Below are 27,999 nucleotides of genomic sequence, written 5' to 3' on the forward strand. Positions count from 1 at the left end.
ATTTTACCAGTAGGTCCTACCCAAGATCTATCACGTTAATCTCTGTGATACCTAACTAGGGGATATGGCTGAGACTGTCCTTGGCTACCTACAGTCTAAATCACCTGCACAAAGTACTGTAGGAGATTCTGAACTCACATTTCCATGGTCCAACACTCGTATCCCAGTCACGGACTGAACTGCTTTGCTGAGTATAAAGTATGGTATTCCTCTAACATAAGCCGTTAGCTTGAATGTAATGTTTCAACAAGATTAGTCTCTTTACCATACTCTCTAATGCCTTTTCTTTTTTTATAACGTGTCAGAAAAGTGATGTACAATTACTGTTTTGTGAGGTGAGTATGCACTGTTTCTCCAATGAAATGATAAAAAGCACCCCTCCTTAACCTACTTCTGATTATGGCCAGGCTTCGAGAAAGTAATGAAGCCTATCATAAGCAGTAATTTATTCAGAGAGGACTGAAAGTTAAAAATCACATCTTAGGTCCTTTCTGAAAGTCCATTTCAGTTATATTTGTCTGCTATAAGGACAAGGAGGCAGCAGCCTCTACATGCCCAAGCACTCTGTCCTATCACCACTTCTTCACAAAGGCTTTGATCTGCACCAGTGATTTCACCTCTCCCACATATATATTTTTCAGCAGAATCTGTAGGGTACATTCTGTATACAGAAAGAAACCTGTGCTTGAAGTACCATTCTATCCATCCTTGTTGCACATTTAATAGTTTTACATTGAAATCCCTGGATGAGGATGAAATATTTGACAGCAGATCATTTCATCTGAAATTAAGCATTTTAATCCTACTGCTTCTTTTTGCTCCACATTACTATCCTAACATTATAACAGTAGACAATGATACTGTAACATACTTTGCCTTCAAAATTATACATTACTTTTCGCCAGAGATATCACACAGCACTCAAAGTTATTCAGGAGGAAAAAATGGCAAACACCGAGATTAATTTCACGCTGTGACACAAGCCAATGAATTTTGGAAAATGCAAAGGCTATGTTGATACCATTTTGTTTTAACTACTTGAAAGTCAGACCACAAAGTGTTACATATAATCAATCCTTCCTTAGGAGACTCTGATTTTATTGATTTTTTTTGCAATATTTATACATTTCTAGGTCTGGATTGATTTTCCTTTGTTTTGTATAGGATTTCAGGAAGGGAGGGAAGTAAGGAAGAAGCAGTATTTTCATTAAATGAAAATTCATGGCATATGATAAATGTCATATGATGTCTTCCTACAAAAGTAGGAGGTCTTTAAAGGAGTCCTTTCACTTTCTTCAGCTAATATAAGACCTTAGTGTTATAACATACTGTGTACACACCTAGGCATTTTTAAGAGGACTGTTTTTTCTAAAAGGTAACATTGACATTTTATAGAGCAGTCCCAGTCCATCAATTAAATATATGTTACGTGTAGTAAAAAACCCAAACCAAACACCCCACCACTCCCTCAAACACACACACACACACCAACTTCTCATAGAGATTAGGACACTTCTGTAGAGTAAAAGTTTTCTCAGTGTTTCCCTGGAGGTAACACACAATCTATATGAATCACATAAAACAGATAAACATTTGGAGTGTTTTCATAACTTTGATTAGAGGAAAATTCTAACTCACTGTGCATGTCATACTGCTAACGCACTGTAATCTCATAAATGCAGACAAGTATCCCGTGCCCAGCACTGGCAGCTTTCCAACCGTTTATCTTAAAGATCTTAAACTGTTTTGAAGGATGTGTTTCAGTGTGCTACTAAACAGTTTTAGCATTTATTCAGGCACCCCTGTAACCCCTGGGAAGAAGAAGGAGAGGGAAGAAGGCTCACTCACAGACACATTGACACAGAACGATTTGTCATGGTGTTTTTCATTCCAGCATATTGACATTATACCACAAGGCATAAACTTAATAGAATGAATGTGTCAATATTATGGGTATAAAGTTTAGCACAAGGGAGATTAATATTATTATCAACATTGAATTAGTAGCTCTACGTAGAGATTTAATATGATGGAAATAATTCAGTCAACAGAATGAATAAGGACAAGGAAAAATAAAACTCTTGAGTATTTAGGACTTTTCATGCCAAGTAGAGGCTTCAAGGGCATTTGTGTTTCTGTTGGATGTAATCCAAAAAAAAAAAAAAAAAAAAAAAAAAAAAAGTTCAGGATAAAATGAGAAGAAAAAGAAGAAGGGGAGAGTATGAAACATCTCTTACCCAGAGCTGCAGGTTGCTATATAGAACTGTAGAATACTTTAGGTAGGAAGGGACCACTGCAGGTTACCTGATCCACCCTCTAACTTAAAGCAGGTCTGACTTTGATGTTAAATCAGGTTACTTTTGATTTCCAGTAACATTTTTAATATCTGCAAAGACAATGATTCATCAGTCTCTGCACACCCTGTTCCATCACCACCATGACCAGAAGTGCCAGCATGACTACCACAATGCAGATTTAGTTGCCTGTTCACCCCATTGAGTTGTGGGGTTAAGAGTGGAGACAGCATTCAGGGATCTGTTGCAAACTTAGAGCTCGTAGAGGTTAGACATTTTTCAAAATTCCAGTATCAGAGTGAACAAGTTTAGACTAAGAAACTTCACAGCAGGCAAATCTTATATTTTTACATTTAGCAGAAAAATAAGCCAAATTCCAGTCCTACCATGTTCAAAGAAAAAAAATATGTTTGGTCAAACAAGATATTCTTTTTCTAAAAACATCACTAATTCTCCAGAGTTGCATAAATGCTTATTCAGAAGCAGAACTATTATACCATGACCAAAGAAATTAATTTTGTATGTTTAAAAGAAAATCCTTTAAATAATACAGCTATGCAAAACAAGCAGCAAAATGTTCTTTTATTAAATGGATTCCCTTTTAGTGGCTAAATTTTTAAAGCTTAGATGGTACAAATAACTGATTTTCAATGACAGCATATATCTTTCTTGTGTCTGATTAGCTGTTGCCGTTATTTATAGCTTTCTGCGTGTGATAGAAACATAGAGAAGACAACATGAATCTTTCTGCCTCTGTTGACAGATCAACTAATCCATTACTAAGTCTCCTCCATTTTATTCCACTTACCTGTAAACCAATAGTGTCAGTGCTGAATTATATTTGATATTGAAACTATTGATGAATTGCAAAGGTTAAAATTAAAGTGTGATTTATGTTGTGATCAGCAGCACGGTGTTAGAGCATCAAGTGATCTGTGCAAAATTATAACCATAAATACACTTCAGGCTTTGCTTTAGAACCTTTGCCAAACAGCTCTACCTTTTTTTCTGTTTCATTTTCTCTGTTTCTCTTTCCCCTCTCTGATACTGTAGCAAAAGAAATGCAAATAATTTGCTGATAAAGATCATAAGCTCCCTGGTTTAGATGACTTTCTGAATAAAAGGACGTTACTCTATTTCACTGGAGACTCATCTGAAATACTACTGCAACCAGCAGAGAAAGCATTGAGTGGTACAAAATGTACTAACTTTCTCATTTGACAAAGGCTACAGTTTATAAAGTTCCTGGTATAATTCACTGCAGTTCAGCTATGCTTGACATCTCTACTAGTGTAAAAAATACTTAGCAAATGAAAGAGTTATTTCCTCAAACCGGAATAAAAAGTGTCCCTATCTATAAGCCTCTGCTTGCTCTGTGTAGGCATCAGTTTTTCAGATGATATGCTCAACAAAAGTGAATGGTCCATTTTCTATATACCCAATCTGCACTTTGTAAGGAAACATTCCTAAAATAACTTTCTGCTCCTCAGAAGGTTAGAAATCCTGAATATTATCCTACCAACATCATTTTTGTATCCTTTTGCACTTCAGGTGCGGGACCGATGATGCAAGTCCCAAAATACCCCTAGAAAAGGCGAATCCTGCAGATCTGCACCTTCAGCCTCGAGGAGTAAAGGTTAAGAAAACCTCTTGCCTCAGCAGATCTCCCGCTCCATGTTGCATAACAAAAGTGAATTTCAAATGCACTTTTGTGTGTATCTATGCAGATATCTTCCTCCAATTCCTCCATGGCACAGTATTAGAGAGCTGTGTGGCCTGGGTGTCCAGACTACAATGGCTGAAAAAAAAGAGGTGAAAAAAGGCAAACTACCAATTTATGGGAATAGCGTGTCCAGCACTGTTCTCCCTTTCCTTCCCAAGTGTGTGCAAGTTAAAACAGATTAAAACACTGTGAGGAAACAATGCAAAACTCACTCATCTCTTACCTTGGGTGACAAAGGTGTATCAAAAAGTTCCATTACGAGGTCTTTGCAGAATTAGAATGACCTGAAGTCCCAGGCTGTATAATTTCTGAATCTGCTACTAAAGAACCCTTTTAATAGTCTAATCCCCGTGATGCTGAAAGTCAGGATTTTCTCTAGTGAAGAGCACAGAAAGTGACATGCGTAGCACCAAGCATGACTTTGAGTGGCTAGGAGAGCACTATATCTAAAGCTCTAACTAAAATCTTAAAGAAATATCTCTCCTGATATTTGCATGCTTTCGTCTCGCTGAAATATACGCTCAACTCTCCCAGAATAATTTAGTGCTTATTTAATAAAGAAGCAGCCTCTACTGGAGAGTAACCCAAAGGGATAGATTTGTTAGCGTGGGCCTGTTTTAACTGGTTACACGGAGATGTTGTACTTCTACAGATCATGTAGGAAAGGTAGAAACAATGACAAATTAATAAATTCAAACTAAACAAGAAGCATTTGTTTCTCTGTTTACAGTTTCTAGTCACATAAAATGTTTGTTGTGTCTATTAATCATTTCATTCTATATGCCAGGAATGCCTTATTTCATATACTGTTCCACAAGCACTGGTCCACCCCTTCTTGACAGCAAAGAAATAATTTTCCCATTAAAAATGCTGCCTGCTCATCTTTTGAGGTTTAAAGGTCAGTTGATCAACTGTTCTCGAGTTATCTGATTAAAGGGGCTGGGCGGCTCTTGGTTAGACACCAGGAGAATGGGAATATGTGGCAATGTATGTCTATGCACCTGTTCATTTAATTGCAGGGAAAAAAAAATCACCATACCTGAAAGATTAGTGTCCAGCAGAAAGAAAGACTGTGTCACAGGATAAAATTCATTCAGTCCCAGTAAAGTACAATTCCAAAACTTTGTATCTGATTTTCAGGTATTTGCATTTTTTCATCCAAAACCAGATTATCTACAATTACATGGAAAAAATACCAAAGTGTTAACTTTCATAAACATTACCAGGAGCTTTGCCAGACTTTAGCCCTGATGAGTAGATGAAGTGAGAGTCCTCTTTGGAGACAAGTTGTGATAACCCAGCAAGGGTTTGCAAATCTCTGCTGGAGTTGCCTGACCAATTCTGGACTGTTGTCACCCCATTGTCATTTGCAGTGCCTAATTGGCACTTGTCATCCAAAGGGACATTCAGACATTTATTCTTTGCTGAGATATACCTGGGAATCAAGATACTTTCAGTATCTCAAAGATTAGAAAAAAACCCAGCACATTTACAAAACCAATGATGAGAATTTCCCTAGCAGGGAGTTCTTCTGTGTGACCCCCTCAGTGTATGAATCCAGATTTCAGCTACCTAAGCATACAGAAGCAAGATCGAAGCTTTGTTCTCCTAAAATCTACTAAACTGCTAGTCAGAATATTTTATAAATATACTTTTTTATGTTTAGATTTATAACTTTCTATCTAGAGATCCATACATTAAAAATTACCTGACAGTAATTCTGAATGATCCTAATATTAGTTCAAACATTCAATGGCAGGAACCGAAAGACAGCATGTAGACAGAGTAGAAACTGATACCTGATTATTTTAATGATACATAAATTGTTTGGTACACTAAGCAGATCATTAAAATCTACTGACAGATGTTTGTACAAGTTGGGGTGTTGTGGTGGTGGGAGACATTTTTGCAAATGTGATGCAAAGGACAGTAATTTTCAGGACAGAAAAACCAACGCTTGTTGATTTTTTCTTTTTCCAGTGTTGGGAAATACTGTTTTAGATGTCTATATCTCAGTGCTTTGGAAACAAAGGGCATATTTGGGGAACAACTGTTGTGAAATTGGGGGGGGGGGGGGGGGGGGGGGGGGCAGGATGGGTGGGGTAGAGAAAGGAGGAAATCTCTACACAAAATGGTTGAAAATGTTTAAATGCCAGGGTTCTTCATGGTAAAATGGCTGTTCTCCTTAGCAGCAATAGACCTTTTCCCATGTCATTGCAGATCAGAATGACAAATATATTTCCATGATACTGAAGCCAAATCTTGTCATCCCTATTCAAGCTGAGCAGTACCTTATTTTGGTAAGCTGCTTGCTGGATGCAGTTCAAGAACATTTGACAAAGGATGGTGGCATGACTATTTTCACATGTGTTGAGTGCCTCAAGTGATTTCAGAGGAATGTTTGTGGAATAACCCAGTGGTTATGGAAAATTGCCCAAGCAAAGGATTTTCACATCACTTCTCTGAGGAATGCCAGTATTTCCCAAGAGAGCACTCCAACAGTTTTCAGGGAACGTCTTTGAGACTCCCACTTATATTAATGAAACTGCACAGTGTGAGCAAAGAGCTTGTTTAGTCCTATTCAACATTTCTTCCAAGACACTGAACATATTCTGTTCGCTTAGGAGCAGTGTTTCATTGTGGAGATTCATTGGAGACATGATTAATAATTATTATCCTGTCCAGATTAAAGAGGATCTTGTAGGTGAAGAGAAAGATTATAGGTACTTCTTAAAGTTACAGCTAAATGAATTCAGCTTGGTTTAGCAGTTGACTTCATTTCAATTTTCTGGAAATTTTGCAAGCTGCCATTTCATTTTCATTTCTGTTTGGTCTTTGATTATAGAGCTGTGAAAACAATGGCTAAAATAAAGATATGTGGAAAGTAGTATTTTCCAAATATTCATTTCTTTAATTGAGACTCCTCGCACCAATAAGAGGTAGCTTTTGTTCTCTTTTTATATAAAGGAAAGATATTCGTCACCAGAATGAAGCATTATTGCATTACTCAATTTCCATTTCTCTCCCAGATAGGGCAGATTTGTAAGAAGGGTTTCCAGTAACTTACAGACAGGATAAGAGATCTCTGCTCCCAGCCTATGGGCAGGTTGAGTCCAATTTTATATTTTCTCTACTTCTATCATCACAGAGATTTCCTAGCAAGGAATGCACGCACGTTAGTTCAGCTGTTCAATGAAATATATATCTTGAGATGAGACACGGTGGAGGTATGGTCTCTCTACTAGAAGAGGCAGACGTTGGAAGTAAGAAAAAGAGCAAAATTTCTGAGACTGAAATCTCCTTCAGGTTTAGGATAAACTCATACATCTAAACTCTTATCTATAGCTTAGAATAAGAAGTATACACAACTAAGAAAAATGGAAAGGTATTTTGTACAAGAGAAGGAATTAAAAAAAGGTTCCTTCCATTTGTTAATAGCTTACCGTATTTAGGATATGAGACAGCTAAACAGCATTGGTCCATCTTTTCAGAGCAAGCCCACAGTACACTGAAACTGGCGGAAGTTTATAGTGAAGATAAATGAGTGAAAAATTTCTTTCTAAGTCTAACAAAGATTATTCCTTGAATTGCACAAGTGTCCACGGTGTAATTGTACTATTATTTATGTGAATTTCCTAGTATGGAGGACCAGTAAAATAACACAATTTAAAAAAGTAAACAATGGGGTTTGTTTTTTTTTTCCTAAAGCTGCTTCTTTAACTGCATGGATTAGCAATTCATCATCGTATTTAAAATTCAATATTAACCAAATTGTAATGGATCAGCCTTACTCTGAAATCAATTCCATAGTCATAGCCATGCCCTATTATGAAGTAATGGCAATGCTAATTTTATTCTGCCAAATATAAATTGACTGATTTATCACACCATTATACAGTTATACCACTCCCTCAACTCGCTTTCAAACTAAAAGGAGGCAAAATATTAAACCCAGTGTTACAACTACCCATTTTTATTTTAAACAGCATTGAGTTTCGCCAGTCAGTCCATATAAACTGTAACAAAGAATTTTTAGCAAGGAGTCAGGACCACCTTCTCTGATAATGTAAGTCACTATGGTGTCTCTGACTTCAGACTTCCTAATAGCTGCTGAAAGTGGTTGTTTTTTATGTCAAGGGAGAACCTAGCCCTCAATTTCTGTAACATTTCATGTAGCAATGTAATAATTATAATGCAGGACTGAGAAACAGAAAATGTTAGATTCAGTTCCTGATTCAAGACTGACTCGCTGGCATGACCTCCATTTTTTTTGCTTTACAGTAAAAGGGTAACATATGAAGATGTTTTAGGAATCTTTGAGATTTAATCAAAAAAGCTTGTAAAACAGTCACAGATTTCTAAATAAAGCATGGGTATTCAGAGAGATTCTCATCATCACCCTCCCATTAACAACTTTGTAGACCAAATGTCGCTCTTAGCAGTCTCTAGCAATCCAATGGCACAAGTTTACCCGACTGGAGCTAACTTAGCAAACCCAAAGCATCAACAAAACAGAGTCGGGCTGAATCAAAGAGATCTGCCAAACTAAGGGGAGAAAAACACAAAACACTATCACCGGAGCATGCAGCCACATAACTGATTTAAATAGTTCGCAGCCAGCTGGAACTGTGGCGTAGATAAGGCCTTGCCATGCTGACCAGTTTGCACTCAACTGTTTCTAAAACTTGCCAGTTATAAATCCTTTACGCAACACAAACTTCCACTACTTGAAATATCAGGAAAACTCCTCTGGCTACAAGTAGTGAGCTGTTGCAGCCGCTGCCACTAACCACCTGCCACGGACGTGATTTCACCCACAAATGACAAACAACATCAGCATTCAGAAATAAAGTACCTTGCCTGAATTAACTTCTAGAAATAAACCATGGTTCTTACTGTTTACAAAATCCTTTGCCTGCCCCAAGTTGTGGCAATCGCTAATTGCTGTTGTGAATAATCTCTTACAGGCCACTTTCATATTCTGCAAATCTGTCGCTTACCCCTACTGATTGCGTATCTAATTTACTGTGAACAGAAGAAGCTAATAATATTACATCTGCTAAAGTAGCTGAGATGCATGAAAAAGACCAGCCATTAATGTTTTGTATTATTTAGCTTTTAAGGTTTTTGACTGCTGGCGTTATGCAAAGTACAGTCATTTTAAGTCATTGCTTTGGTAGCTGCTACATTTTCACAAGGACATGCTACAAGGCCTGGAGCATCTCTAAATAATAATAAAAAAAATCAAAATAGAAGTATTTGGCTTATAATTATGTAAGATGCACTCTAAGCTAACCTCAAATGATAACATATATTAAACTTAAATAGGACCCTAGATGCTTTGCAAAAGCCTCAGAAATTCATGTGATGCTGTGAAAAATAAGCAGAAGGGCAATTATAAAAAAGCTACAAGAACTACTTATTTGGTTTTAGTATTGGCCCTGTATAACTTTGTGTTTTTTTCACTTTCTTTTCCCTAATGATTTCTCATAAGAAGCACACCCAGTCTCCTGAAAATATCTAATCCACATTCCAAAGTGCAGAACAACTTTAGAACAGTTCTGAAAAAGCCTGACTTTGACATCTTTGAGCCAGAACTAAGTGCACAAGAGTAATTAAAGAGTAGTTCTTTCTAGAAAACCTTTGAAAGTGTATGCGTTCAGTAATTTGCAAGACCTTTGTTTTAAGACTGGAACATTTTTTCCTTGTGGAACCTGAAAATAAGAAACACAACAAAGCAATACAGTATACTCTTAAGAATGTGCAAGCAAGGAGAGCGAAAAGGAACAAAGGAAAAGTATAAGGAATATAATCCAAGCTACATAGGTAATAAAACCAAAAAAAAAAAAAAAAAAAAAAAAAAAAGGAAAACAGAAAATAAAATTGAGTGGATTCTGTGTTCTAGTTCAGCACATAGCCCCAGTACTTGCATTTAGCTTTGATATCTTTCAAAAAACTACTTTTTAGCAAATTTTTTCAAAAAAATCCCTCCATTGATTTTCCTAGAATTTCTGTGCATTAGCAATGAGACAGAAAGAGGTGATGTGACTCATCAATGTGTACATTGACCTTCTGCTCAGTAGGACAGACATATCCTGAAGGTCTCCTTGCAGCCTGCTCTCTCCCTTCCCTCCTTTCTCAGCTATTTGAGTTCTCTTCAAAAAGGACTGGCCTTACCAGAAGTTTTAAGAGATAGGAAAGCTTTGCACTGTCTGTATTTGCCCTCTGTTTGTATATCGTTCTTGTGATGGAGAGCCAATTTGGGTTTAAAAGCACTGAATCTGTTATTATCAGCCAACAGTATATGAGACATGGTGGCAGGAGACAACCTGATGAGATTTAAAGCAGGAAATGAGAAAATTTCACATGAAGCTGACTCCATTTCATAATATTTCTAGAACTTATAGCTCATCAGCTAGTACACAGTAATTGCCTAAATGAATACTTCTGTCTCCACGGTGCCCTGCAGGTCAATGTGATTTTTCCTTGCGATAAAGGGGAGCATGGCTGCTGCAGGCACACAGGCAGTTCACCCACTAACTCACCTCTTTTGTGAGTGGTGACTTTGTGAGTGACACTTTAATGCACAATCATTTGCCTCATGCTTGCAAACAACTCATTCAAACGTTCCAAGGTATTTTATGCAAAAGCTATGGAGCTGTTTGTAATTAAAGAGCCCATTTGTACCCATATTCATCTGTTTTGAAAGTCACTTCATTAAAAAAGAAGAAAAGTTGTTGGTTTTACAGTGCTCTAGGAAGTAAAATGGAAATACCAAGCTGAAGGTAACTTTGCTTTTTAGTTGGTCTTCTACCCGTAATCTCAAAGTATGGCAAGACCCCTCTGTTGGTGTACAAAACATTTGTGTGGTGAATTTACTGCTCACTGATGAACTGATCTTAAGCCTTTACGTAATATCTAGAGCCTTTTCATTGATTTTGATGAGTATGGCCCAGGTCCACCCCACTCATTTCCTTTTTATACCATCCTGATTGTAAAATAGTAGGCTAAATTATTGAACTATTTTAAAATGTTACTTTTCTGCCAGGCAAAGTGAACATGACTAGATGGTAGGTGGAGAGACTTGCTGTTGATCAGCTTATTTGTTTCTAACAACAATCATGAAGACAAAAAGTCAGTGTAAATGAAATTGGTTAACTGAAGCAGTGTTACAACTGAGGCAAAAAGCATGTCAGAAGAACAGAACTTTATGCCAAAACATAGCATTTCACTGAAGCAAAGGGTGAAGCTGAATTTACTCCTTACAGATCGTTCAAATAACCCTTTGGAGGGTTAATGTTAGCCTTCTGTATTTCTGATAATGAAGTTTTTCCAAAGCAGTAAGGCGTAACACATGAAAACTGCAGACTATAATAATTTACAGTGATGCTTCTATACAGGTTGGAGTTCATCACTTACAAGGCTTGCAACAGTATGCTGTAAGCACCCAAAGATCAAAACCTTCAGCTAGGTATGCCTCATCTGAAATTAAAAATAAAATTTTAAAAAAGTTTATGTTTGTTTTTTTAAAGAGAATCTGAGTTGTTTGACATAATTGTGTGAAGATGTTTTTCTCTCAGATCTATAAAGATGGCAGCTTTGGAAGAAAATATCCAAAATGAATTCTGCAAGCTGTGGATGTCACCACAAAAGGCTATCACAGGGTTATAGATTGATATTTTAAACTCAATCTGGCTGAGAGATGCATGTGTAGAAACGATGTGCAGCAGCTGGCCACGTGTGTTACAGCACTGGTAGCACTCAAGTGACATGCAGACAATGCGACGTGGAAAGCAGGGATCAGAATAGCGTGGTGCAGGTTATGTGGATGCCAAGAGAAGCACCAAATTGACAGCCCCACAGAAGTTCACTGGCCTGCCAGCTACGCCTGAGCTGGGGGGGCCTAAGGCATTTCCCACACAAGTCTGAGTGATAAGTCAAATCAGAATACGCCCAGGAGCAATTTTGGGGGGAAGAAACCCAAACCACACAGTGCTCTAAGACCGTGCAGTGCATCCCAGAACTCAACTGCTCTGCAGGCTAGGTATTGTATCTGGTACTACTGAATCAAGCACGATGTAAACACGATCTTTCCCTCACATTAAAAGTAGCCCATAAACAAGTACAGCTCTATGAACCCACCAGTGAAGGTTGTTCTCCAGTACAAGTCCATGGGACCGTGGAAAATACAGGGTCTTTTGTAAGCAACCCCGCAAAGAATGTCAGCAGCCCTGTTTGGAGTATATTGGGGTTTTTTTTTTCTACAGGAACTTACCAATACTCAGTAGAACTCCAATTTTCAAAGGGAAAACACCCTAAAGGTCACGTACCGCACCCATTTTCCTATTTCAGCAAATATTTGTCCATCCCCTACCATTTCAAATGGTAGCAATGAGGCAACACATTCGTTTCCTACAAGGCATTAGTCCCTTATAAAACCACACTGTTTTGCTACACTAAGTGGGAATGACTGAAGGTACAACCGCATGAATACTTTAGCATCAACAAGCTTTGATCCTCAGTGGCTGCAGTTCACCACGGCCCTACTCACCTCTCTAGGCAGCTGTCAGTTAATTCCAGCTTGATCCATGCCTATAGGCTAAAACACCTAAGCACAAGTCTAATGCACTTTCAGTGGTTCCCTTGAGAGCATCCTACTGACAGAAACTAGTTTTAAACTCCTCTCCTGAGAGGAGAGTGGGCAGAATGGACCAGTTTCCCTCTAGGCTATTTAGCCAGATATTTTTCTGGCATCCAAGATGGGCTTTCAGTCAGCTTGCAATGAAGCTACATGCTGTCACTGTCATACCACCACATACTTGCATTTTATTTAGTTAGTTGAATTATATATAGTTGACTTGAAGTTCTGCTTGTGGATTGCAGGGCTGGCATAGCTTGCTCTGTGTTTGAGCTTTTGAAAATTTGACTGTACGTATGTCCCAACTTACTTGAAAAGCTTGGTGACCTGTGGGGAAAACTATGAAAACATCACAGTGAAAATTTCTGCTTCTCAGGCTCATACATATTCTGTAACCTTCCTAGGGCACGATTTTTGTAATTCACACTTAGGCATTAATTCACTGGAATGGTACCGGCAAGCAGGCATATTCTATTTATATTTAATCCATAAACTCCTGAATGTTGATATGTGCCAACAAATCAAATGTAAATGCAAGGTAATATGTAATCTGTGAAAGCTAAGGAAAATTATCAAGTGCCATACATTACCATGTGAAATAACTAAACTAACCGCAGTTCCTTCCAAATGAACAGAGGTGAGCATACTGCACTGAATTTCAAAGGTCTAGCAATTCAACGACGACTCTGTTAATGAATCATGAGGCTTATCTGAGGGGAGATTGAAATAACCCAGATCAGCAGTCCAGAGTTTCTTCTATTTGTTTCATTCATTACTTCGTTTACCAACAGTAAAAAACACTGCCACTGCAAGTTGGCCACAAAGAAATCAGAGACTAATAAAGAAAATGAAGGGAAACTAGCCTGTCTGATTAACTGGAAGATAAACAGAATTAATCTTTTTTAACAAACTTCCTTGAGCTGGAATGACACTCAGCAATCCTGATTAGTACTGCTCTTGTATTAAATATAGCCACCTTTAATCTGGCGTCTAATTCTGTGGCAGTCTTCTTCAAAGGTTATTCATGTGTTTTTAAAACAATTTATTAGTGGTTACAGCAACTCAATTCTCTGTTGCTGAGGAAAGAAGCTAAAAAAGCATAACCCAGCCACCCTAAAGGCTCTGAAAAGACAATTAAGAAAAATGTAATATGCACTTCAAAAAGCCCACAATTTCACACATTCTGTGATGGTTTCATGCAGCAATGGAAGTGTGTGATGATGCAGCTAGTAGGGCAAGGCAAGATACCTGATTGTGCATGTCCTGTACACACCAGTTCACCTGAATAAAAATTACCAGTGGTTTGTCTTTCATTTGACAAAATCGGTGCCCACAATATCTGAGTTTCAAGACTCCTTCAAAACTCAATTTCACATGCCACATAAATGCAGCAGAAAACGTGGTCCTGTCTCCTTTAGACTTCTTCAACCAGCTGAATGTGCTGAGATTTAGCTCTTCTATCCTGATGCAACTTTAGGACTTCATTTTGCACAAAGCTGTTAGCACTACAAGATTAAGTGTGAAATAAAGTGCTATAATACACCCATTGCCTTTTTATTGAGTGCTTGGAATTGTAGCACAATCCAATATAATAAAATTTGTGCTCAAGTTTTTATTTTCTTTCTTTTTTTTTTCCAAATGAAATGACAACTAAACTCATTCAATAACTGCATAAACACCAAAATACTTTCTTATTCCCAATTTAGACATCCTGAAAAGAGTTGAAGGAATATTCAGTTGGTCTGTGGCCATCGCAACTCCACTAAAACAATTTATCTGTACTGGTTTACATAATCTGAAGAGACAGTGTCAGGAACTTCACGAAATTTTCACTAATAAACATACAGCACATAGTAGTGAAATTTCCACTAACAATCTTCATGTATGTATGTCTTAGAACCTAATTCCCTCAAAAATCTATGAATGTTCTGGACATTAGATCTAAATCCAAACATACTTCAGCCTGCAATTTCACAGTAGTAAATCTTTTTCTCAATCTTTATCCCTTGCTATTTCCAGCTGAAATTAACTTGTCCTGTATGCTATAACTACTATAAATGACGTATAGTACAATCAGAAACAGAGTAATTATTACTGTATAAATCTGATGAGAAGATATTGATTTGGGCAGTCTGAAATAGCCTCTCTTAAAATGAATATGTTAACTTATTAAGTGGGATAACTTAAGCAGGAATGACTGAAAGGGATTCACTACTGAATAGCTAAAATTGAGCCACTAAAATCCTCCTATGGGAGGGAGACTTGTGTTCAGCACAGATTTTGAAATCAGATAAAAAAAGAAATTACACTCTTTCCCACACTCCAGATGAACATTTTTACTCATTACTATTTTTGCTGCCAACTGGGACAATCTATATGATTAGACCATCTTCACTTTTAAATATATTGCACTGTCTGTCTGCTGTAATCAGGGGCTTCGCAGAGAAGCTCATCTTCTCTGAATCCGAAAAGAGCTTGTTAATAATTAATGACTTATAAAACATAACATTTGTGCTCAATAATGCTAATTTGATGGACTAATGAACAGTTTCTTAAATAACATTATTACTTATTGTCAAAGCTGAGGGGAGTTTAAATAAACCAGCTGTATATTTTCTCTATTTGGCATGGTGCCTCCAGAGAATACAAAAAATTCAAGAAATTTGACATAACTCACATCATCAGGGTGGCTTTACCAGTCACACAGAAATGAATTAAACCTATTATTAACTAAAAAAATCAATATTTAATATAAAGGCAACCTAAAGGAGCTAATTATTTTTGCAATATAAGTAGAAGATTGTAGCATGCAAAGGTACAAATGGTCTGAAAAATATTCATAACAATGCCTTTCACAAATGGTCCTGTGTCTGAGAGTACATTAGACCTTTCTGATTAATTTTGACACATGAAGGGATTGCAAATGATTCGATAAATTCAAAAAATATTTTTATGGAAAAGATATGTTTCTCTGCCATTTAACTAATAATGCAGTCAGTGTGCTGGTACCCTTAAACACAGGTGGTCTTGGGCTGGCAGCACCCAGACGGTGCAGTAAGAGTTGTCTCAGCTGGGCCCTACATCATTTAAGTTTGCAGGCAGATCTTGCAAAGCTTTCTTGGGATTTGAACAAAAATTCCAGCCAGCACATCAAACAACCTGTTGCTTTCTAATGATAGACTATTTTACCTCACAAAAATCTGTGTAAATCAAAACACCTTTCCTTCTTCATGGGAATTTTTCTCTTTCTTCCTTAGCAGCAATTTCACTAGCCAGCTATTAAGCTCCAGTTGTGAGCATTGCCCTACTTAATGCTTGCTGTCAGGGTTGAATGAGTGCTTGTGTAGTAGACCTCTGGTGTTCTAACCTCTGCTAGCGTGTGTCTTTTTTTTCTCTGCGTTTCCTCTTTTTCTTTAAATAGTGTTCATGTGTGTTTCCATGTAATTACTGAGGTGTGAAAAAGTTTTAAGATCATGTATATATCACATATTTTTACAGATATCTACTTCTGAGAGGCCACACTCAATGTATAGAAAGTGACTCAGAAGGCAGAAATTTTGAACAAATCTGTGTTGAAGGTGTTCCCTGGCATGGATTTTACCAAGCTAACTGATTTACTAACTTATTAAAGGCTTCCTTTTAGTTTGTGGGAGCCTAAAGTTCTGGCCACATTTAATTATAAAAGCTGCCATTATAAGAATAGAATTCCAAGAAATCTGCCTTGGGTAAATTATAAAAAGCATGGGTCAAAACCTGCCATCTTTATTCAAAAATACTGTCACTGAAATTGTGATCTTAAGGCTAGTGACTTCATGATTTGACCCCATACTTGTGTACAGTGGATTGCACCCGGAGACCCGCCTGAAAACAAAACTTTGGATTTTAAGCCTGGTAGGAGCTCAGAAATGTCTGTTTGAGCTAAACAGAGATGAGAATTATCCCGTCTTTTCTGTTATTTCTGAAGAGAGTCCTGCCACCAGCAGACTGCAGTATTAAAACCCTTTTCAAATAGTTTGTAAAGCTTCTCCTTTAGAACCACATTTTCAACAGTAAGTGTGCTCTGATCACAGCTTAATACTTAGCAGGTGTTCTGGAATTAAACTTTACCATGTTATTCTTACACATTTCTAGCTATGAAGCTGACAAATACCTGGAAGCCTCCACGGGCTATGTTGCATCTTCCCTTATGTTCCTCTGATGCCGTAGGCTGCTGCAAGAAAGAGCACATAGATTCCTAAAATAATAACTTATCATTAAATTTATTAGTATCACTTAAAGATAAGCGTTCATGTTGCCTGCACTTATAATTCTAGCATGTTTCATGGTTATGAATATGCCTAGTCCGTCAGACAACTATAATAGCGCAATAGCTTAATATAGTAGAATGTATGTGAAAAAGGGCATAGGGCTTCCAAGCAGCAATGTGATCTACTATTAAACCATAGCAGTAGGTGTTAAATTATTTTAGGTGACTGTATACGTGTAGCCAATGCATGTTTCTAGTATAAACTTCAGCCAACATAAAAACACACTGGAGAAAATCTCAAGAACTGCTGAAAAGTCCTATTTTGAACTGATTCCTAACCTGGCACCCAGGTTACAACCTTATTGCAGCAGCCAGCCCGGTGCACACATCAGTCCAGCTTCCTTTCTATCAGCAATAACAACATTTAGTTTGAATTTTCAGGCCTGATTTAAATGGTAGCCAGCACCTCTCAGGACTTCACTCAGGGATTAATCTAATTCTAAGGACAAACAAATAAAAAATTAGTATCTAGAGAAAATTACAAGTGGGAAAACCTAGTAGGTAACAGTGTTCCTTCATCTTGCAAGTCATGCACAGTCTTATGTGAATGCCAGCCACGCAGCAAAACAGCTGCAGAACTGCAAATGGGGGTTGGTGTAGTCCAAGTGGAGCTTTGGTTAGAAAGTTGCAAGGTTGTAGGGTACACTTACTCATTTAGTTTGTTGCTATCTCCAGACCACCACAGCTCAGTATAATTTAGTACAATTTGGTAACTTCTGCCCAAGAAACACTCTGCAATGAGATTACAGGAGAATTGAAGGTCAGTTCTGAACTGTATCATCAAAAGCAAATGCAATGTCTACCTGCACTATATTTATCTCTAGTAAATGCTGTGCGACAAATAGGATAAAGCTAGAGGTGTACAGTGGGCAGAGAGATAAAATTGAAAGCAAAATGTTTGCTAGTTAGTGTACATGTCAGGGAAAATCTCACCAGCTTGCATTAAGCAGATGTAGAATGCTGGAACTCAGTACAGTCACCATTCTGATAGCTGTTGCCTGAACTCTTAATTTTTTTTAGTCAGTTGTGTTTAAAAATAGACTTCTTTTTATTTTTTTTTTCTCCAGAAAATGAATCATTGCATTTGAAAACATATGGGAGAAAAATAAACAGACAAAAAAGGCCCCAACCTTATTCAAAAGATTCAAGACATTTAGTAGAAGAAATTATTTTTTAACTCATGGCACCACTTCAGCCAGCCCACCAGGCAGGGGGCTTCAGGGCTGTTGTAGGAAGCAGAGTGTTCCAAATGCATCAGCAAATGTCTCTCCTATAAAACAGGTCTCACCTGGAAATGTAAACTAAATGCTAAAAGACAATGGATTTTCTATGCAATCAAATTGTGCTCCTATTAATAGTTTTCATGAAACACATTTTTCATTGAATACCATTGTGATTTACTTATTACTCACTATGAAGCATGTTACTACTCCCTTTTTAAAGTTAATTTATCACATAACTCTTCTCCTTCTCTTGCACAATAAGCTGGGAAATATCTCCGAGTTATAAATTCCACTTTTATTTTCATAGGTTCATTACATAAATTATTCAGAACTGCTTTTATACAGTGGAGACTTCAGATTCCTTTATAAAAATAATAAGAAAGTCCTAAATAAAAAAAAAAAAAAACTTAAAAAATACACATTGGCTGCAACTTTTAATTATCCTTTTCATTAAACTGCAGCATGTTCACCAGTTTATATTCTCATAAAAATGTCCTTTATACAATAGATGCTATTCAGAATTTTTTTATACACTTATCATAATAATTAATATTCCTAGTCTCCTAACAACTGTCTCCCCAAACGAAAAGAGGAAAGAAAACAACAAAGGAAATATTCCCAAGGCACAATATTTCTTTTGGTTTTGAACTCTCAATTTGCATATTCATTTTCAATGAGCAACATCTACTGACATCTCCACAGCTACCTTTTTACAGCAAAACATCATTTTCCTCTGCAAACCAGAAGCCACCACCTTGTACATTGCCAAATGATGTATTCTAATCAAAGAATTCCTAACTGTGACACATTTCTTAATTAGAAAATTTTTCCAGTTCCTATTTTGAAAATAATCAAAGACAACTTCTAGCACTTACATCAAAACCACATGCTCTTAAGAGCACAGAAAATTTAATACCAAGTACCAGGAAAGGTTTCTGACCACTAAATTTTATATTCATTGGCTACAGTGCTAATTCATGTGCTACCAGCCAGTCATTGCTTGGCAGCCCATGAAAAATTAGTTGTTCATTTCAATTCACTTTTGTTAGTTAGATACCTACACCATGAAATTAAGAACCAAAGGTTTTGGTTTTAGATTTATTTAAGTCATGTATCTACCACTTAGTGAAAGAAAACAGATATAAAGTCATGATGAATTAGAAAGTAATTTTTCCAATCAATAGGACAAATTACATGATGCAATTTGCAGCAGCTATAATTACTATAGTTATTTTAATAATGCACATATTTATTAACTAATATAAAATATTATGGTATACACAATGATGTTCATTGAGGATAGTCAGTTGACCCTGCAGATATTATTTCTATCTTTTCTATGAAAAACATGACTAAGGATAGCCAGAAAATAAAAAATGTTTCATTAAAAAAAACTAAAACTTTTGTTACTTAGAATTCTTCTATATTCACACAAAATAAATACACACATTATTGCAAGAACCGAACAATCTTGATGTGGGATGGTATACGAGAAAAAATGCTTAAAGCACTTTAAAATATATTCAGAGCACTCAGGAGAAATGTGATCCATTTTCTCGTTCATATGATTCAAGATCAGATAGTCTTTTGGCTTTTCCTATTGCAGATATACAAAAGTTTAGTTACCTGTTCACAGTCACCTGTACTGATTATAGGGTCCAACTGAGGACATAGGAACATGTATCTCCCTGTCTTGCTCTGTAGGAGGGAAAGTTTGCAACTTGCAGGAAAGTCACCATAAAATAGTAAATTTGACAATTCTCAGACCATGTTTAGGTAAGAGAGGAAATAGTACAGCAAAATCAAGACAATTTGTCCCAAGAAAAAAAAAATCAATAAATCTGGAAACTACCAGGTAAGATTCTACAGGAAAGATAAATACATATGCCCTGAAACACGTGCCTGTAACAAGAAAAGATAAGACACATGTAGAAGAACATATCAGGAATGGTATTTGAAAGGTAAGACCACAGACAAGATATAGCTGAAGGTCTTTTCTAACTTTACTTCCTATGGTTTGATATAAATTCTGCTTTCCAAATATAGTTCAACGACATGGAAAATGTTATCCAGTATAGAACATACCATTTAAAAATTAAACTCATTTAGCTGGTGTGTATTTACTCACTTAAGGATGACATTCGTTGGGAGTGATGTCCAGATCCATATCAGAGTGCATGGAAGCATCTCATGAGCCACACAGAGGTTGACATTCTGGGGCAAGGAGGCAAAGCAAAGGTAGTTCAGGGGAGACAGACATCAGAAGGTGTTCGAGATAATTATAACAGGGAGTTTAAGAACTAGTTGCATATTTTGACCTGTGCAGGCAGGAAAAGGAAGGCCCCGCTACCTAACTTTGACCTTCAGGCCCTCCAAGCTAATGCTATGTCTGACTGAGAAAGCAGGGTATATAGCAAGAGAGGGAAAAGAAGCGTGACAAGAAAGGGTGAAACTGGTAGTTAAGAATTCAGTATACACCCATCGTACATCAGCAATTATTCGCATCAATCACTGGAAGCTAACAAGTTTCTTTCTGAAGGTGAGAAATGGGAGTCAAGACACCATGCCCTTCATCTATGAACATCAAACAATAAACTGATTGTCTTTAGATAATACTATGTTCAAAAATGGATTATTAATTATGAAGGAGATGACAGTTGACAGCAGATGTCAATAGTGTATTTAGAAAGGATTCATCTCACGGAAAAATGAGCATTTTTATCTCCCATAATAAAAGCCCCAGTTGCACATGTAAAAGAGATTCTTATAGTGTTGCAAGGGAATGAGGCAAGTTTAGAAGTCTGGATATATATTTGAGTGTTTCTTTTAAAAGCTATCATATTAAGCTACTAATATATTTCTAGCATAAGAATAGTGAAAATATGCCTGAATCCTTTTAGTCAACATCACAACATCACTCAATGCTTCATAGGAATATGACAAAAGCTGTCAACATTAATTGTATCAAGAGGACAGGATTTGTGGCTTATTTTAGCTACCCGGTAGCAAAATATCTACTGAACAAAGTTTTGTTCATGATACTTTCTGTCCATTCTTGCTCTGCTTAGGTACTTTTCAGTAGCATAATAAGTGATGGGTGAACATTCAAATATATTATTTGTTCTTTGATCCTTTCTGCAGTAAATGTGTAACAGCTTTGTTACTGTTTGGTTTTTTTTGTTGGGTTTTTTTTTGGTTTTTTTTTAAATAAAAGTTATTTTCCTTTATTGTTCATTTATTGATTTGGTTTTAGGGGAATGGATTGTGCTGTTCAATAGGCCCAGAGACTGAAATATTTAGAAGTTATTATTCATTACTCTGAATTTCAAAAATCTGTAATGCTGCCTTGTCCTTTAAAATATTGGCAGCACTCTGTGATTCTTATTAAAATATCTGTGATGCTTCCTTTTAATTTATCAAACAAGGGACAGCACAGGTGGTAATGCAGAACAGAAAGATTCATCTGAAACAGAAATAACCTCTAAGGACATTACCCTGCTGTCAATGTTTATTCAAAAGCTACTGACTTTTGTGAGAATTCTTCACAGCTAATGATGCTGAGTATCAGTGCAGGTTCTCTTCACCTCTTCAGCAGGTAAACAATAATTCTCAGCTGCTCTTATAAATTCACTTTATTTTATTTCCACCTTGCTTAGGGATATCTGGAAGAAATAAAAATATCCACTCTGTTAAAATATGACTTAATAAAATAGTACATCCCAAATAACCCTGCAAGTTCAAATAGTATCTATTCATGTTACCACCATAACCGCACTCCACAGCTGTAATGATACTAGCCAGAGGCACCAACAGAGCAGACGGGGCACATCATAATGACCTAAACCCAGCAGTCACTTCTTTGGAAAGGTGAAGGGCTAGCAGAAAGGCAGATTTTTCAGGTAAATAAGCATGTTCATATTGACTTGGAAATATATGCAGCTAGAACAGAGAAGTCATCATCCAAGTTCACATAAATTACAGTTCTCAAAATTGAAATAGAGCTTCATCTTCTCCCGCAGACTGAGAAAAAAATAACTAAATAAAATAATTTATTCAAGGAATACCAACTAGAGGACATCACTATACTGTTTTGGAGCTGCTTTGGAGACCAAAACAGCCAGCTCTCATCTTCAGTTACCTCGTATTGCCAGTCATGCCAAATCATTCCTCTGTTGTCCCCAATATATCCTTTTAATATGTAGTTATGAGTTATATACACTCCTGAACGGTAATTCTGTAATCTAATTCCATGCCTGCCTTCTGTTAATTTAGTTTTGCCCTGTAAAAGTTTGTATTCTTGTCTAACCAGCATGCTTGACAAGTACCAGGTCAAACCTGGTAGTCTTTAATGATGCCTCAACAATTAGTGGCAAATTAAATTGATTACCTTTCTTTTACCTTCTTAATATACATTTGAACTTTAAAGGATTTTTTAAAACTTGTAAAGGAAAATAAATTTCACAAATGCATAAGATGAAAGGACTTTGTGGAGAATTTGAAAACTTTATAATGAAATAGACAATCCTAATGAATTTGTCATGATAAGAAAATGTGTTGATCCATTTGGTTACACAGTTGTTTTTTAATTATTTAGTCTCTCATATGCTTTGGTGACAGAATTTATTAGTATAGAATTTTTTTGTTTTATCATCCAGACTATGAACAATAGCATTAGTCTGAGTGTGCTTAGGCACATAATATTTATAGTATATTTACTCTCATCTGGTTTAGTTCTATATACTTAAATGAACTACCCACAATTTTTGCCAGATAAAGTTCTGATATCTTTCCATGTACTTTATAGTCCTAAAACTTTATTAAACTGTTTTCGAAGAATTTCATCTGGGACTTGGGATTGTGAAGTCTGATGAAAAGAATAAGGAAGATAGAAGGAAGACTTCACTCAGCAGGATGATTTAAAACGCTGCACTTCACTAGAAATGCCTAGAAGATGGAGATAATGAAGTTATGCATACTGATGAAACATCATGGAAGAATATAATATTTTGTTGAATGTGATGAAAGTAATGTAACATGTTAAAGTCTAAAACTCTTCCATATTCTAATTTGTAAGTCTTTATGGCCAATATTCATGCAAGCCAATTACTATAATAATTACTTATTGCCTAACTGCACAGAAGTTAGCTCTACAACACAATTTCAGAGAGCAGAACAATTTTAATGCTCTAGCAGTTAGAAGATTGTGTCTTATTTAAATCTATGTGCACTTTAAACTACCTGTTCCTTCAAAATTTCACTTGAACTAATAATAATTACACTTCACATTATTAGCTTTCAAGAGTTGCATATTGTATCCTTATATATGAATGTCATCGTCCTAGACAGGAAAAGCAACATAACAGTACTCCTGCCGTACCAGAAGTGCACCAAAAGCTAGGATCTCTTTCTAACGAGGCAACTAGTAGAAGTAACTTAATAATCCTTTGGAAGAAAACAAACACGAATATTTTCTAAGGTACAAATATGAGCCTGTATTTATAAACAGTATACCAATTAGGAGCAGAAAAAAAGGATGCATTGTGAATTAAAAACAGAAAGGGATAGGTACATATTGCAGTGATTTTTACCTTGTGTGCTATGCTAAAACAAAAATTTAAAAATTTCAAGGTGATTAATTATCTTGGAATTTCTGCAACAAATGCAATAAAGTTTAACTCTTTAAAATGAAAATACTGAGGAGCAATTTTTAATACTAGACACAATGGTACATCTCCATAGGAAACATCATATCAGTATCAAATAAATTCTGCAGAAATTAAGTGACACAGTTAAGATCAGGCCATGTAAGGATACATTTTGTTTCACTTCCATCACAGTACTATTAGTCAGAATACTGTCAAAGAGGCACCTGTTTTCATCAGTCTTAACACGCGTGCTCTTTCAGAATGACATGAGTAGCTGGCCTCATTTTCAAAGAAAAACGAACTGAGTAGTCAAGATTAAGAGGTTTGTAAAACAGCTGATGTGTTAAGGGACTCCAGAAAAGGAAACCATAGTGAGTAAAATACATTAAAGTGCTATAAAAACAAACTGATAAACAAACAGAAATCACTAAATATTTCCAAAACCTTCTCAAATCCATCAGAAATGGTCCTGTCCTAACACAAGCCAGCTGCATAACCGAGCCTACAGGACAACCGAGGCACAAAAGTGCCTTGAGCAGTGACCAGTCCTCTCTTGTGCTCTTTGCTGTTTTTCAGTCACTTAAGTGGACAAATTGTGCAGAAGATGCTACCAGGCAAATTTCTGACATTAGTATCTGCACTAACATTTCAGCAACTGAGTTAATAAGTCCTTTGTGTTCTGCCACCCACATACTTGACCTTTTACAACAAAAATATGCAGTATTTTAAGTATAGTAATTCAAATGTAACATCTTGGGCGAGTTAGAGGCATCATCTGCTGTAAGACACTTTCCTTTGAAGCTTCACGTGCATAACTTGTGTATTTTCCAGACACTCAATCAAAAAAAAAAAAAAAAAAAAATATCACTAACTTGAAACGGATGAGGTTTAACTCATTAGGATTTAGACTGATTTTCTCAGCATTGTGACATGATGTGGCACTTGAGAGTGCAAATAAAGCGACATCCTTTTTCTAGCCTTAGTCATGATAACAAATTGCTGGAACAGAGCTGGTAAAGGAATCAATCTTTTAGCTCAGGAGTGTTCTACAACTATAATGGATTCCTGAAACTGTTTTCCAAAATCATAAGAGAAATCTATTTTAGTGCTGAACGTACTATAGTCCAACTGGAAATCTGTAGGACTTCTGGTTTGGAGAATTTCTGGGAATTTCTTCTCAATCTCTGTTTAATAATTACAGTCAGCTCATCCTACTGTTTTATAGTATCTTTATTATTATTACTGGCTTCCCATGATATTCTTTGCTAGATCTATTTAGCTTCTTCTGTTTACCCAGTTACTTGTTTAAACTTTGCCTGGGTTTAGGAACATGCTGCTTCCTTGCTACTATTCAACGGCTCCAAAGTTTTCTTATGTTTTGCAGCATTTGCCTTAATTCTGCTGGTCTGGGCTGTTTTCCTGTAGCACATCTATAATCTCACATTTCATGGAAAGAAAGTTCCTTCTGATTTCAGGCAGTATGAGACGAAACATCCCTTACAGTCCCTAACCCCTAGTCACCACAGGAAAGAAGAAAGTATTTTGTCATAAAGGTGATCCTATACAAAAAACTTATCACTACAAAGTTTCCTGTTTGCTGCATCTATTCAGTGGTATTGCTGAAATTGTTACAAGTTGGCATTTGGTATTGTCACAAAAAGCCACCATAGTTTTGTACCAGTATTTGAAAGATCAATAATTATGGTTTGGAAATTTGGATATTAAGTATGGCTTGAGAAAGAAAGGAAACAGTAAAGATTAAAGATCTGATTGTTCTAAAAATTGATTTTTCAGCTCTCAGGTTTACAATGCTTGAGACAGGTATTATCGGAATGTTATGTGTGCCATCTATTTCCAATGTGGCCAACAAAGGGGATCACAAAGTTCAGGAGAATGGCAGTGAGTTTTTAATCTGAAAAGCCTTAGAAAAGTTATCTGAAACTTAACTAAAAGACATTCTTGCAAATCAACTTTGAAATCAAGCAAGGTTTTCCCCGTTTTTTTTTTTCTATACATGGTAAGCTTTTCAGACATATCTATGTTTTTTCCATAATCCATACAGATGTGGAATGAACTGTATTTAGAGATATTTTTAGTACCTCTAGGCTCTCTGCAAGTCCTTGAGAAGTACCGTTCTGAGGAAGAAAGAAAAGGAAAAAAAAAAAAAAAAGCCCCAAGAAAGAGCTGTTCAGATGCTAAATGATCTACTGAAGTTTAAGTAAATAAAAGAAATCATCCTCCAAAGTGTTTCCTTTGGCTGAAGTAACCTTCCTTTTGGCTGAAAAAGGTTAAATTTTGACATAAAATGTAGTTTTCTGAAGCAAATTAAAAGAACTGGAAAATTGCAAGAAATAAATCACAGAGATTGTTAGGACTGAACAATTTTCTGGATCTGTCCGGTGTAATACTCATTCTCACAGTCTGCAACTCCCTGTCCTGCTCCTGTGGGTATTTAACACTTCACACAGAGATGACAGCCAAGTTAAAGAGGACCATGACTCTCTACTCTGAGGTTTCTTACCTTCCATACCCTTCCTAGGCCGTGAAAAGGTTTGACTTCTGGAGGACTCTTTGTTCTCGATTTTTAACAGGTTAGCGGGTTGCACTTTCCTACTAAGATAAAGGAAAGCTGACGGTATCTTGTTCGCTTGACTTAGTAGAAATATCGCTAGCAAATGACAAGTTGATAAGGAGTCTAGATTCTCCACCATTAACTTTCACACTAATGAAAGAAAGTGCCACTCCTATGGAGAACAGCAATAAATCACCCTTCTGTGCTGACAGTGCAGTGTGTGTATTGTTTGCTATTTGCATTTGATTCACATGTGGTTAAACTCCTCAGCGGGATGGTCAAGATATTACACCAGGAGCTGCTTTATCTAACAGATTCAAAGTCATTATCAGCTCTGCTGAAGTCTGTTACCATTTGTTCAAGTTCCAGAAACTTCAGGGGATTCTATTTTAAATTCCTAAGCAAATCTGAATTGTTAGCTAAAAAAAAAGAAAAAATAATACTTTTGACTACTCTGGAAAAACTATTGCTGAGATTTTGAAGGACATGCCATTGGCTGGTTTTAATATTAAATATTACTGATATAGAATATCTGCTTTCCAAATCATGTCATGAATGATCAGATACAAATAATCTGAAGGCATTACTCTGTGAACTAATTTGGCTGAACTCTTAAAGAGAAACTTTTCACCACAATACTAGTACTAAGTGACTTCAAATTTAACACTTCTTAACTATCCTAATTAATCAGCAGGTCGTCAAAGACGTGTTAGATTTCTCCTGGATCCTACCAGAAACAGACTGGTAAACCCACAAGAAAAAACCTAGGCATAATATAGCATAAACGTTCTGTTTTCACTTGGGATTTGGAAATGTCGATACTTTCTCAAGTCTGAAATTGTACACTAGAATAGACTTCCTCGTGCATCACAATGGATAGGTTACTGCAGTTGTACCTTTGGGATTTGTAGAAGGCAAAGAGCTTTGCCTAATCAAATGCGTATCTTACACATCACCTGATACATACCTTTTACTTATGACAAGTACATACTGTTTTCTTATGAATTCACCTTCCCTTTAGAATTCAGAAATATTTTCTTTTCACTGGGATGATAAAAATCTAGTGTTAACATTGTTTTAATAAAACCACAGTCGGCTAGAGCGAGGAATGGAAAAAGGAACCAGAAATTTTGAAGGTCAGTTAGATGTTCAGCTTTCTGACATCCAGGTGGGAGCTCACAAAATATCCAATTCAAAGCTAAAAGACAGCATTTTTCACCATGGATCAACATGGGCAATTAAATTTTGCAATAGACATCGGATATAAACTGGTATGAGTGAAACCGCTATGAGACTCAAGTTTCTGTAAATCTCTGAGCAGGAGGTGGCTGCAAACTAAGAGAACACAATGGCTGCTTACGCCGTTTCAGGCTTTTTATTGCCTTGGCACCAATTATTGGCCAACATTAGAGATAAAGTATGGGACTAGCTATACCTTCAGTGTGACCTGCTACAGACAGCTATTCTTACAACAGTATATGACACACAAAGAAGTATAATGTACATACCAGGGTGAAGCTTAAGACAGGAATAGATGGGTAGTCTTCTCTTTCATAGGTTATCATAGAGGGGTTTGTTCACTGTGGAGTAAAGTAAGA

At 36.5% G+C, this 27,999-nt stretch overlaps 1 long non-coding RNA gene across 1 annotated transcript in view; it reads right to left on the reverse strand.

The window, feature by feature from the left end:
* Positions 1-7,681: 7,681 nt before the first annotated feature.
* The window catches only part of LOC308072436, a 32,944-nt gene continuing 12,626 nt past the window's right edge, over positions 7,682-27,999 (reverse strand). The window contains exon 2 of the long non-coding RNA XR_013931671.1: positions 7,682-27,981. This is a non-coding gene — a long non-coding RNA (uncharacterized lncRNA). The remainder of the gene's footprint in view (positions 27,982-27,999) is intronic.

Source organism: Falco punctatus (assembly GCF_963210335.1).
Source record: "Falco punctatus genome assembly, chromosome: 13".
NCBI lineage: Eukaryota > Metazoa > Chordata > Aves > Falconiformes > Falconidae > Falco > Falco punctatus.